The 15,637-nt window shown below is 31.8% G+C and overlaps 1 pseudogene; it reads left to right on the top strand.

Annotated features, from left to right (window-relative positions):
* Positions 1 to 811: 811 nt before the first annotated feature.
* On the top strand, positions 812 to 5,183 carry LOC149542666 (aspartyl protease family protein 2-like; annotated as a pseudogene).
* Positions 5,184 to 15,637: the final 10,454 nt, after the last annotated feature.

Raw genomic sequence — 15,637 nt, 5'->3', positions numbered from 1 at the left:
TTCAATCTTCTTCCATCATTCATTTCATAGACATTCTTATAGGTCTATAAGTAATTGAGTCCTCTATTCAACAAGTGTCCAATAGTTGAACACAAAGAGACGGAAGAAAAAAAAAGTCATCCTTTGTGAACTTACTTATTTAGCCATTGTTTAATTACTATAGTTCATATTTAGCCTAGCTTTTAGAAACATATTTTTTATTTGTCAATCCATTTTACCCCATCTATAACCACTTGTTCAAGAAGATGATTCAAAGAAACTTATTTTATACATGCAACAACATTTTTATTCTTGTCCTTTATTCCAATACCATAGTTGACTTAAATGTCATACATAAAATAACACGTGTCATACATAAAATGATATATTGCATTTATGTAATTGTAGTTCCTCTTTGAAGGTCTACAATGTAGAATATACACTTCTATTGTTCAATTATACTTCCAAATAAAAAAAATCTTATCGGCTATACCTTGCACCTCCTCTGGTGCAAGAGCTAGTTGTAATCTAAACAGAAAAGTGATGGAGAAGAGAAGAAATGTGAGATAAATCCGATGTATGTGAATGCGAGAGTTTAGCGAGGAATCTTAGAGCGCGATATTCAGCGGAAAGGCTCAAATGTTGAAGTCAAGTCATGAAGAAGACTACATGGCTCTTTTGAAACCCGGAAGTATTAAACAAATCATCGTTGCCATCAAATACTAATCAATTCCGTCCACAACACGCCTTCTCCCACCTTTATATCAATCACTACTTCGTTTCCTCTTCACAAATCAATCATCTCTCTCTATATTTGCTTCTCTGGTCAGAGATGACAACAATTCGTCTTTTACTTGTTCTGCTACTGTGCTCGGGCATAGCCCAGAGCAGCAAGCTAGTACAGGTAAGCCCCATAATTTTCAGTCCCGAGGAGAGTGCTCTACAGCTAAGCCGGTCAAATCGAGCACAAGCACGTCCAAGCCCACAGCTCTCCTTTCTGCAACAAGAATTCCACGTGGCTGAGCGCAATGCTGGACTCAATTAAAGGCGACGAATTGCGCTACAAAGCAATAACTCAAGGTTTCAACCCAAGAGGACACCGACGTTCCCTTGGCTGTAAAGAGCGGAAACTACATAATCAATCTCGGCTTCGGCACATTGGTCGACACAGGCAGAGATTGCACCGATTGCACTGGTGACGTGTTCGACCCCTCCAAGTCACCCACCTTCAAATACCTGAGCTGCTCTTCCGACACGTGTCAGGCACTCGGCAGCAGCCCAAACTGCGGGAATCACAACTGCAGCTTCACGCAGACCTACGGCGACGGCTCACGGGTCACCCAGGATCTCTCCACGGATACGCTGGCTGTGGCTTCGCAAACGATGCCGGATTTTATTTTCGGCTGCTCAGAATCTCGGACGGCCTTATCACCTCCGTTCCCGGTTTGGTCGGGTTCGGGAGGGACTCGCTCTCGTTTGTCTCACGGACGGCCGATCTGTTCGACAAAACCTGCGCTTATTGCCTCTCCTCGTCTGCATCCACGAGCTGCCTTCAACTAGGCAAATCGGCCCTTTCCTCCCCGGGCTTGCAGTTGACTTCCCTGCTGACAAACGCAGCAAACCCTTCGTTCTACTACGTGGGATTTAACGGAGTCTCCGTTGGAGAAGACCCCCGCGGGAGCTTGCCTGCGATGGACGAGTCGACGGGAGAAGGGACAATTATAGACTCGGGAACTTTCAGCACTCGGCTGATGGAGGCCGCATACGCTTCTGTGAGAGACTCTTTCGTCCGCCAACTCTCCAATGTCACTCGAGCTCCTCAGTACTCGATATTCGATGCGTGCTTCAACATTCCTTTCCAAGGAATCGAGGTGCCGCAGATCACGTTGCATTTTGATAACAATGTGGACGTGCCTGTTCTCGCTGATAATTATTTGTTTCCCGCAAACGAGGAGGGGTCGGTGGCATGCCTGGCTTTCTCTCTCTCTCCATGTCTATCTATTCAATGCCCTAATTATTATTTTTCTCTCTATCTCATTGGTCTCCCTATCTCTATTCTCTCTCTCCATGTCTATCTATTTAATGCCCTAATCATTATTTTTCTCTCTACCTCATTGGTCTCCCCATCTCTTCTCTCTCTCTCGCCCCCTCCTCCCCTCTTCCTTCCCCTACATTGTGTCCATCTATCCCCTACCCTAATTATTCTCTCTCTCTCTCTCCCTCTCCCTTCCCCGTCATCATGTCCATTTACCACCACCCTAATTATTATCTTTATTTGTCAGATCATTCCCATTGTCTCTCTAAAACATTGTTCCCCTTCTCCCTATTTCCATCTCCCTCCCCCTCTAACTATTCATTTCCCATATTTATCGTATATATCTTTACCTTCTTTTTCCTCCTCTCTTCATTCCCCCATCATCATGTGCATCTATCCCATGCACTAATTATTATCTTTATCTCTCTACCTAATACATCTTGGGCCATCCTCATCCTTTTTCTAAAACCTCACTTCCCATCTCCCTTCTTCCAACTTGCTCCTCCTCTAACTATCGCTTCCCTTTATTTATCATATATATCTTTACCTCATATCTCTCACTCTTGAACCTCTCTCTCTCTCTCTCTCTCTCTCTCTCTCTCACACACACACACACACACACACACACACACACACACACACATCATCTCCACCTATTTGGTACCCTAGTTATCATCTTTCTCTATTTATCTAAACTCCCTGCCCCCCTTTCCATCTCCCCACTCTAACTATGTCTTCCCCTTAATCTCTCTCTCTCTCTCCCCCTTATTATCACCACCTATTTTGGACAATAGTTATCCTCTTTATCTAAACTCCCCCTTCCTCCTTCCCCCTTTTCCATCTCCCTCCTCTAACCATGTCTTCCCCCTAATCTCTCTCTCTCTCTCTCTCTCTCTCTCACACACACACACACACACACACACACACACACCCCAATACAATACATAATGCATATGTTTTGAATTTATTTATAGAAATTGATTCTATTTGTAAACTCAAACTTGATTTCAAAGCTTTGTTATAACTTTTATTTTCATCTTCCCAAATATATCACAACAAAGAAAACCTCTCCCAATTAGAAAAATTAATATTTCAAATTGAATTAAAGTTTAGATCCTTGCAAGCTTCTTATACATAGTAACTTTTAAAAATGATACAATTCATACTCTAGTAAACTTGAATAAGTTATGGTAAGCGAAAAAATCCTTTCATTTTATTTTTTTTGTTCTTTATTCTTAATTATGTTATAGAGAGAAATATTTATGAGACAAAATGAACTTGGTTAAATTCCCAATTTATATAAATTTTCCATACATCCATTAAAAAAGACCATTCAATAATAACACCATGAAAAACTCAATTAGCCAGAACATGCAATATCATTTAAACATCAGAATGAAGACTAATGGTTCACATCTAAAATCTAAACAACAATTGATGTATAAATGAATGCTTCTACTGTAGAAAGCCTCACGACTTAATAATCCTACTCTAGGTAATACAATCACATGTTCTCAATCACTTATACATTTTTTTTTGTCTCGCTTATCCCTAGATTTCTAGATTGATCTGGCTAATCACCTTCACAACATATTTCACATATAATTTCTTTACAAAGATAAGTCTTCCATCGATTTTGAGCCAATTTCATTAGGCTCATTTTTGTTTACATTTTGGGTCATCTTTAAGGTTTCTTTAATGTCCAAAGAATCATTTGATCATTTCCATCACTTTTCCCTCAAAGATGTCAGTTATCATACCATTACAAATATCTTTGAAATTTCACATCAAGCAAAAGAAAAGAAATTGACTTTTATTTTCATCTTCCTTGGTTGTTTCCTTCAAATTATTTATTTGTTCAAACTCCTCCCAAAAATTGGAATGATTTTTACCATTTTCTCTGATATTGTCCCTTCACTCATCAAATACAACCCAAACTCTTCTATATTGTAACTCATCAATTCCTTTGGTGACATTGATATCCCTTGTTTCTTCCCATCGAGATTCCATCAGATACCAAGGATGAGTAAATTAGCTCAATGCGATCAATTTCCTTCCACATATAATTATTAACTTTGCAACATTTCTATTTCAAAATCTACTCTAATTGAGAAAAATCATCCACAATAATAATAATACAAAAAGATTTATCTAATTGAGAAAGAAAATGAAAGCCTCTCGGCTTAATCAGTTGTACAAAGAAGACATGAATATATCATTTGAAAGATCAAACAATCTTTGTATATCAAATGAATGCTTTTAACTCCACTTTCCTACAAATTTCTTAGAAAATGAATTAACAAAATTTGGAACTGCTAAGTGCCTTAGCTTTTGCATTTACTTCAATGTCCTGCTGAGTGCCTCGGGTTTTTCTCAAAAAGGAAATAGTTATTAAGGAAAAAATATGTATGAATACCAATCAAATCAAGTACACAGAAAATGTGATCTCCAAAACAACTATGTGAAAGGTACTTTCAATTTCATGGCCTAGCTTTTGCATCTGTCATTTGAAAGATCCTCAAGGTATTGCAAATGATGATATATACTTCCGGCCAAAATTATGAAAGATTAATTAAAAGATTAAAAGATATCCTATAAACAAAATCTACTAGGATGATGCAACAAAAAATATCTCCTAGAGTTGACTCCCATCATGGAGGTGAAGGAAAAATTCCAAAATAATATTCTTCTTTGTATCATACTTAGCAAGTGTCTACCCATCTCCTAGTCTTCCAATCTTTCAAGCAATATACAATTTCTGGTCAGCTATGGGAATTCCCTCTTTCTCCTCAATTTTGTACATGACATTGTCAATTGTATGCCAAGTTTCAACTTCAAGAGTAATGATATTTCCTGTTAATGTCTTTATAGAAATTTACATAACACTACAAGGGTGAGGCATGGATTTCTTCACAATATTGTAACCTGCTAGAGTCCTTACATCCTACAATTCTTCTCTAGTATAGATCAAAATATGTTTGTTTAGAGGAATCCCTTCCTTATCTTGAATCTTGACCTTTACAGTTGCTATTATATCCAAGCTCTCAATTGCAAGTTTGAAGATCTTCCCACTCGAATGCTTAACAGATATCCACATTCCACTGCAGAGCTGAAGGACAAGGAATATATTAGATTCCGTCTAAAAGCTATAATGAGAAATTGTCCTTAGATCAAGAAATTATTGGCAGAACAAACTTTGCTTATGTGAAATTCAGAGAAATTTAGATAACACATTTAATTGAGATGATTTGTAATGCCTTAGCCAAATTCAGAATTTGATTTACATTATATATGCCCATTACAAACTATTACTAAATTACCGTTGCAATTTGTATCATTGAAGAAAGATGTAATATCATTTGTGACTATACTGCTTCTGTTAAGACATTATTATTTAATCTTGTGAATCATCTTCACCTTAAAATACAATTTAAAATTATTCATTACCTATCAAATTTTATTAAAATAGCCAAATATTTAGTTTGATGAATGCTTCCACTGTAGAAAGCCTCTTGGTTAATTAGTCATACCCTTCTTTGGTATTTACGTCATATATATATATATATATATATATATATATATATATATATATATATATATATATATATATATATTTCAAGAGTTTTTTTTTCAAGTGCATCTATTGGTATCAAATTTTAAGATTTAAATTAGAATTAGGTTTGATGAAAATATGACAATCAAAAGGAATTACACTTGATATATATATGTATGTATATGTATATATCTACGTATATAGACACATGTACATATGTGTGTGTGTGTATAGACATATACATATACACATACATATATGTATGTATATATGTATATGTATTTATACAAACACACACACACACACACACACACACACACACACACACACACACACACACACACATTCTAATAGTAATTGTGATACAACATAAAAGATAATAGATGAATTTAAGTACTACATTATATCAAGATTGGGATTAGTGTGTAATGCTCACCCATTGTTTATTTTTCCATTATATTTAACAAACACTTTTATGCCTATTTCATGGATGTGTTAGTTTCAAAAATATTATTTCATAATTTACACTAGAGATATATCAATGATGATTACTTAGTTGACTATATTTCATGTGTTATTTAATGATTATGGTTAGCAGTGCATTAGTGATGCGTTAATGATTTGTAGTTGATAAATGTGATTTCTTATAGCAATTTTAGATGATGCTTTAATGATGATTACTTCATTTTCATAATGATGCATTATTTTATCTGAGCATTTGATATTTAGCTTATAATTATTATGGTACTTACCCCATACTTTCATGTGTATGGTGCATGTGTCTATTTTATTTATTGTTTGTTGTGTTTGATGTGGTTAAGGGAGGGAGTCGTAGTCACCTGCTAGTTAGGATCTCCACGATGTACCACTACCTATCATTGCTTGTTTAGTTTAGATATATTTATATACATGTACATACTTGTCTTTTATGCAGAATGTAGGTACTAAGCATTGACTTCCTTGAATTGCTAGGATTAGCATGCCTTATCACAATAACTCAATGGTAAGAATGGAGAGATAATGTTTAGGTCCAATCCCAACCATAGCCTAAATACTTGTCTTGCAAAGAAGACTCGTAACTAACTTTTCACCCTTTTAAACTCACGAGTTTAACTTTGTTTGTGTTGTTTGATATTGAGTTTTCGTCTATTTTGGTGATGTTACTTTTATGTGGATTTCACCATGTGATTTATTTGGTAAACGATTTAATTATAATATTTGGGTTAATAATATAATTAAATATTATTTGATTTAAAAAGAAAATTTTAAAGCATAAGAATATTTAATTAATTAAAAAACTAATTAAATATGTGCTTTAATTTAAAAGTCTTAATTTAGAAGTCTAAATTTAGAAAATTGGTTATAGAGAAATTATAATACAATGATATTTAATTAATTATTAATTAATTAAGTATGTACTTTAGTTTAAAAGATTTAATTTAAAAGTCTAATTTAATAAGTTGGATAAAAAGAGAATTAAAATATTAAATATTAAATATTGCTTTATTGTAATTATTTATTTAATAATAATTAAATGAGAGTTGCATGTAAATAACGAGCTTTGATTATTATTATTAATTTAAATAATAAACTATGCTTTAATTAGTGCTTGCACTGATAAATAAATTCAAGAAAAATAAAATATGAAAGAATAAAATTTAAAGATAAAGTTATAGTTTTAATTGTGGCACAGTTATATTTATTTAATTTAATGACAATTACTTAAGAGTTTTATTTTAATAATAAACTCTAAATAATGTTATTAATTAAATTAATAAATATATTATTATAAATACTTGAAAAATTAATTAAAGAGAGAAAATTAATTATTTAAATTAAGATATTTTGTAATTAAATATCTAAAAGAGTTGTGCATGAAAATGTAAAAAGGTGATAAAGTAATAAACAATAATTGATTAGTGAGTTCCCTCTCGTGATTGTACAATTAGAGCCTCAATTTAAGGGAGAACTCTTTATCAGAGATCTAGAGCTCATTTTGCAATTACATAGGTTTTGGGAGTGAAAATTCAGAATTAGATCAAAAGAATTGTTGAAAGTTTCAGAGGGCTTGGATTTGTATGCATTAACAAATTGTCTTAGGATTTTGCTATGGTTTTGAGGTAGTGTTTGAAAACTCATTGTAGAATTTTATTAAAAGATTTGTCTACTTCATGTCTTCATGGGTGCTTGTACTATACTTATGAATTTATTGTATTAATTCTAGATGAAGAATTATGTTGTAGATTTTGAAAAAGAAAAACTTATTAATCAAGATAACTTATCTATGAAAAAACTGTAGAAAATGATTATGACTATATTCTTTTAAACCCTTTTAGATAATATAGGGAATATTTGATTGTAGAAATTTGGAAGAAAATAATAAATTGAACAATTAGGGTTTCAACTTTAAATTTGTCATTAGAATTACGTGATTATCATGAATTTTCAAAATATAGATAAATATTCTTCTTACATAAAAAATAAATAAATTACAATATTTATTTGGAAAGCAAAAGATTAATTGAGAGGAAAGAATGTTGTAATATAATGTATACATGCATGTGAAAACAAATATGCTAAAAATAGAAAGCTAAGTATAGTATTTTTTTTATTTTTTTAACAAAGTGGACAAGCCATATATATATATATATATATATATATATATATATATATATATATATAAACAAATATAGTATAGTTACATGCTAAGTATAGTATGATTACATGCATGTGAAAACAAGTATGCTAAAAATAAAAAAGTAAGTATAGTATGCTTGCATATTTTAGGGATCAAAGATATGCAAAAATACTAATTGCATATTTATTTTTATTTTATAAAAGTATAATTTAATTTTTAAATTTATTTATTTAAAATAATAATAATTTATTAATTTCTTAAATTAAATAAATATTATTTCTTAGTTAAAGTGAATGTTAGTATTAGTGATTCTATAAGTTTAGTTAAACTCTTAGTTGCATATAAATAATTTAATATTTATCAATGCAAGAGGGAAGTTAATAAATAAATATTTATAATTTTAAATTATATTTTAAGAGAAGTTGTGGTAGAGTTCACTTTGTAATCATTTAGTTAATAACTATTTGACTTTATGAGAGAATTTATAAGTAATTCAATACAATTGATAATTTTATCTCTAGTTGCATTATGGATTTAAAGGAAAAGTAAATATTAATATTAGACTTAAATAGAAGTCATTAATATTTTAGAAAATGAAATTGATATTAATATTTAATCTAATAATATATCTTTATGTTATTAATTAAATCATTAATGATTTAAGATTATTCAAATTAATAACATGATAATATTGCATGATATTTTATATGCACAAAAGATTGGATATTTAAATACTTATTGTTTTAAATAAGTATATTAGCATAACAATTTATATTAACATGTATATTCTTACTTTATTACTAAACACATCCTTATGACCCAAAGTAAATAAGAGAAATTGGTGGAATCAAATCATGTGGTTGAAAACTATGTGTTTTCTAATATTTTATTTATAGTCTTGTGATGTTTATTTTCGTGATAGTTTTTCTTTGTGGGTTGTTTACTTGGCCAAGTTAAGATGTGCACTAGAGTCATTTTTGAGATTTCTTTTATGATTATTTGATTGGATGTTATGATGAACTTTATGAATTGAATTAAGATTTATGTTTTATGAACTTTATGCTATTGAGCATTTATGAGAACTTGAGTTTCAAGAACCAATGTTATTTTTTGGATTTCCAATTAAGGAACCAAATTTGATCAATATTACTTTTGTAGTATGAGACACTATTATGGTTTGTGATTTTTGAGAAGGTAGTCTAGGTGCATGTCTATGGGAGTGGCTTGTAATGGGGGTTGGGGTCTAAAGTGGCTGCTAGGGTAACTCATTGTAAGTTGTGTAACAAGTGATAATATACTAATTAAAATACCTTGCCTAGCCCTTTCCTTGAGATGTACATTAAAAGATAAGTTTGAGATTTTTTCTCGTCCATGCCTTGAGTGCTTGTATAGATTAAAGATGAGATAGAGATGATACCTTGAGATGTATGACTAATTTCCTCATCTTCATAAGAGGGTATTTTGGTTCCACATAAAGTCACTAGGGGGCAGGGTCTTGAGAGACTGCCAGGGAAACTTTAGAGTTGGCTCATGTGATGACACTCTGTAGTATGTAGTCTAAGTCTCCTTCATGGTTTTTTTATATTTTCCTCTAGTGGTGTACTTGTTGGATAATAATTTTGATGTTGCATTTATTGTGAGTTGTTATTCATTGATTAGATGTCATTTATTGTTGACAATTGAATTTTATTAATGAATGATCATTTATTCATTGGTGGTTTTTTTATTTTTGGAGTTAGTGATTGGTGGTTTACTTTTATTGATAGCAGTTGTTATTTGTTGGTCATTGTGCTTGTGACACTTGACATTGATTTTGAGGTGGTTGTGCATATTTTTGGTCTTGGTATTTATATGTTGACTTGGTATGAGATGTTAGTATTAGAATGAGTGTCCTTTCAATTTTTATTATCTCTTCTTCTTGAGTAGTTTGTGTTACCCTTGAGGTAGTTTTGACTATCAGGATTTCTTGCCTAGGATTATTTTATGATTTGATTATCTGTGTGTGGATCATACAATATGTCTCTTGCACGGTGGGAATGAGAGCTTGATTAGATGACCGCGTAGTCGGAGGTAGTGTATGCTTACCATGTGGGTCCCCCTCAGATTGAAAAATGTTGGATGCCCCTTGATACAATGGTACCATCATCATTCTTCCACTTATCTTGAAGACTTATATTCATTTGATGTATCTATGTATCATGTGTTTTGAGATACTACAATATATTGTATTATATATTGATGTACTTGTATCTATTTTGACATACCCTGTGACATGTTCAGTGGATGTTATTCATTAGATGTGCTTTCATATTATTAGTTGTACTTATGAATTTTCTTATATGATTATGTATGTTTATTCATTTTATGATTATAGACATTGCAACTGAGACTTAAACTTATTAATAAAACTTTCTTAAATGTGACTCAATTTGAAGAAACCCTTGAGGAATTAAAATTGTATTTGTAATTGATTATATATTCTTGATGTGTATGTATATATTGCTTTTGAATTATTATTACTTTGATGTTTTTTAAACTTAAAAAAAAAAAAAAACAGTAAACTTTGTAACATATTAGGTTTATTTCTTTTGGGTTCTCGAGTGGGGTGTTACATAGTGTTAGGGTTAAATTTAGGGTTAGAAGGAAGTAGAGTTAGGGATATGGTTGGGATCAAAGTTAAGGTTAAGGTTATGATTAGGGTTAGTGTTAGGGTTTAGATTAATGTCAAGGTGGAGGTAACTTTAGAACTCCTTATGCCTTAGGTAATGCTTCTCCCTCACAATTCCTTAATGAATATAAAATTAACATAAGAATAATTAAATGCCCCTAATTAATCTTATACCAATTATGCAAACATGTTCCCCTCTACTTGCTATCACCTACCTCTCTTATTGTCATGTCCAGATTTGAACAAGCCACACAAAATACACACTAACTATTTTCTTAAGAATAAGAATTATTATCAATTTATTTTCAGTTATTTTCTATAATATCAAATACATTTTAAACAATTTTTTGAGAATCATTTGAATCCAAGGAAATAAAACTTTTAATAAACTTTATGCCCTTTTTCAAGATATCATTTAGAGTGAAATGCATATACAACATTTAAATTTACTTTTTGTTTCACAGTGTCTTTTCAAATTATCTCATCTAATCACAATTACAATAATGAGGATCATATATGATCTTTTACAATACAATAATTTTACAAAGACTCATGATATTTCATCTTGAAAACTCCAACATAAAATGTAATCTTTCAAGCTTTCTCTTCAACACAAATCCACTTTGAAACCTATAGAAACAATAATGAAACTGTGGAGATCTCACCTCCCAATCTAGATCTCTGTGAGACCTCCCAGTGAGCTTAGAGAATCAAGACCAACCAGGTAACATAAAAGCACAAACCCACAAAACAATATTCACTTAATATAGCATTGAACTCCCATTTTGAGCTTACACAATAGGTTGCCATTGAAACCCAATAAGGAAGGTGGAGGTGTGCCTAAACTGAGAGGAGGAGCCAAATACAAAAATAAAATTTCCTTCACAAGACATACAAAAAAAATATCATTTCTCACAAAAATTCTTCCCTTATCTATCCCAAAGTGCAAATCATTGTATTGGCACATAAAGCCCATACTTCATGCTCTTTCTTCCAGGGAATTGGCTATCCACTTAGGAAATGCCCAACTAAACCGTTCACCTAAAGGTCATTGCTTCCCTTCCTAGGGTGATTAATGTCCTTCTACACCCATGAACATCATGCTTTCAAAAATTAAAATGGAAAAGAAAGAAAAGAAAACCAAGCATACCCTATACTACAAAACATGAACAATTTTACAAAACACATATGCAATCACATCAATTTCTTGCTACAATCACAAAATAGAAACAAGCATAAACATGACATTCCTTCCATGAAAAAATCCACCAACCTTGATCCAAACCTATGGAAAATGAACAACTTGAGAAGAGCTATCACTTTTCCTTTCTTGACAAACTCCCAATTCCACAAGATATCTAAAACTAAAGAGTGGGTAAACAACCACTTTGATTTCAATCTCCACTCTAATAGGCATCTAAACTCCTACTTTTACTCCACCCATGACTCCTTCCCTAAATGAAAATCCAACTACATGCAGAGGAGATGGGAAGTTGGTTGAGATAACTCCAATTTTTGCAACACTTGGTAAATGAGATTTTGAAAGAGTCATAAAGGTGAATTTTACATTAATAAGGTCAAAATTAGAGCCATAAATTATAGTACTAACATGTAGGTAAGTTAATTCTACTAAATAACACTCTAGGAATCTTATAAACCCCTTTAAAGTCACCCTAAACATGAAGTTCTAATTTAATCTAATTAAAGCCTTCATATGACAATACTAGGCAATTGAATTAAACTTAGACATTTCTAGATAACTTTTTAGTATTAAGGTTAAGGTGTCTTTTTCCAATGTCTTTATTTGATTTTCTACTATACACATAACATCACAAGTGTCAAGTGACACTATAAAATATAATTTACATTACAAGTGACAAATCAATTTTCACAAAATGAATCTATTATTAAACAATCATTCACGTTGTGTTTACAAAATCAAAAAATTTAACAATGAGGTTTAGATCTTTTTGTTGGATTTAAATATTGGAAAAAATTCTTCAAATTGTATGGTATCATTAATGTAACACAAGTGTTGGTATTAATTGAGTAGTTAGGCAATGAAGGGTATTTAGTATTGACTGAGCAATCGAACAATGAAGGACTTATCAGATTAACCAAGTGGTTGAGCATCAAAGAAATCTCAATGTTAACTGAGTGATAATCAAAGTATTGACCGAGTGTCAGCAGATTACACTTGTTAATTGATTTACTCATTAAGGCTGACTAGTTGGATGTTTAATGACTATTTGAAAAGGTATTCAAGCTGACTTGGAAAACCATATGATATATAAGAGAGATCAAGAAGTGTAATGAAAAGTGTGGAAAGTGGAAAAAAAGATGGATATGTGATCGAAGGAAAAGGAAGAGAGGGAAATTGTAGAAGATAAGAAAAAAAGTATATTTTGATCAATGAGGATCCAGAGATCAAGCCAAAATAGAGATCTGAATCTACAAAATAAGTTGTTTCATAAATCAAGTAAAATTTTATTGTTACCTTCTAATGACTGTATTAGTAAAACTAATCTCCTAATAGAGTTGACTTAATAGTTAGATTGTAAATCCTCTAGCAAGGTGACATTTCAACATTGAAGTGTTTGAAGACCTCTAACTAGGCCACCCTAATAGGGTGATCTAAATCCTCTAACAAGGTCATACTTAATAGTATGTAGTGTAACCTTTAATAGGGTTGGCTCCTAATAGGGATCACTTCAAAAGAGTGAAAATATTGTAACTAGTTACATGGTGGTTTTCAAAAATTAGGTTTCGATGTTAAACCTTGGTGTCATTCATACTCATATTTTCATTTATTCTTTATGTTTTTGCAACTAAGTTACTAAAGGTTAAAATAGATTAGCTATCATTAAGACTACTTTTTAAACCAAGTTACAACAAGAACTTAGTTTTAACGAAGCTAGATAAAGAATTGCATTATCAATAAAAAAAATTATTTGACATCCACAGACAAGGAATTTTTTTCTAGTAAGTGATTCACCTCTCCCCTCTTAGTCACTCTCTTCATTTTCAACACTAACCTTGACATTCTTAGTTAATACAAAGGTATAGTATTTGTTCTCCATTTTTACCATGGTTATTTCTTATATATTCAAACCTCATACAAGTAGTTCAAGATAAATAAATCACATACATACATACATCCTAACTCAATTCTACATTGATAACTGAATTGAAACGTAGACAATTTCTCAATCAATTTTCAAATGAAGTTTTCCCATTTCTAAACCAATGTACATATATAATAGTAACATAATCAAATTGAACATGATTTACCATTTACACCATTTCATAATTTTCAAATATAATTGATCTAATATTTTCATTCAAACATGTTTCCATTCCCATCAATAAAATAAGGAACTAGGTGCATGAATCTAAATAATCATCAATCATCATACAAAGTCCTAATGATTGTAATGATCATTATGAAATAAAACATCACATTGTATCAAATAGTCTAAGTAACTATCCTAGAAAAGACTAAAGTATAACAAGGTTGTAAAATATAAATTATATGAAATATAACTAAACTACTATGCTATGATGGGATAGGGTGAGGCCTCACATCCTCCCACCTAGGCATGAATATCCTCCTAGAGTTCATCAAAGAGGTACATGTACTATGTCTCATATGTCTTACATCCTCCCATGAACTTGCAACCTCATTATAAAATTCTCATTGGACTCTAACCTAGTCTAGCTCTTTGCCTCAAAGTACTAGGGTCTGTTGACCAAAAATGTGAATGGACTCCAGTGCTATTTGCATGTCTGACTCCACCTGCAAACCATCCTAATCTATAATGTGAGACTCTTCATTAACATGCTTCTTCAATAATGAAACATGAAACACATTGTTAATACATAACATGATACGTGGAAAGGATAAGTAGTAGGAAATTGTTCCTATCCTCTCCAATATCTCATATGGTCAAACAAATCAAGGTGCCAACTTAGAGCCTTTTCTGAAATGGATTGGACTCTTGTGCAAATGCACTCTTGGAAAAACTCTACCATTGACTGTGTACTCCATGTCAACCATCTTCACATGAACATACTTTTTTTGCCTATCCTGGGCCTCTCTAGGTCATTTTCTAATCAAATCCACCTATTGTTCCATATCCTTGACCAACTATGGTCCAATAGACACTTTTTCCTCAATCATATCCCAACTCAACAGATTCTTGCAAGGTCTAGCATATACTGCCTAATAGGGTGGTATACCTATTGATGAATAATACCCATTGTTATAGAAAAAATCCACAAGATTAAGGTACTCTTACCACTGAACTTGGTGATCCATAACATACATCCAAAACATATCCTCCAAATCTTGATTAACCCTCTCTATCTATCCATCTATTTGAGGGTGATAAATTGTACTAAAATTAAGACTAGTACCTAAAGCTATCTATATCTCACTTCAAAAAGATGATGTGAACATAAAGTCTCTATAAAAAATGATCTTATGAGGAATTCCATGTAGTATGAAAAGATCTTGAAAGAAAAAATGGGCAACTACTAGTGTTGTAAAGGTAGTAAAGATAGTTGAAAATTGGGTGACTTTGGTCAATGTATCAACTATCACAAAAATAGCATCATGGCAATGAGGAGGCATAGGAACACACACACACACACACACACACACACACACTCATTCTAGTAGTAATTGTGATGCAACATAAAATATAATACTTAAATTTTAGTATTGCATTATATCAAGGTTGGAGTTATTGTTAGGGTTAAATT

The sequence above is a fragment of the Cupressus sempervirens genome, chromosome 8, assembly GCF_028749045.1.
Source record: "Cupressus sempervirens isolate cs-2001-9-10 chromosome 8, ASM2874904v1, whole genome shotgun sequence".
Classification (NCBI taxonomy): domain Eukaryota; kingdom Viridiplantae; phylum Streptophyta; class Pinopsida; order Cupressales; family Cupressaceae; genus Cupressus; species Cupressus sempervirens.
The sequence above is the reverse complement of the archived record's forward strand: the minus strand, read 5'-3'. Positions and strand labels throughout refer to the sequence as shown.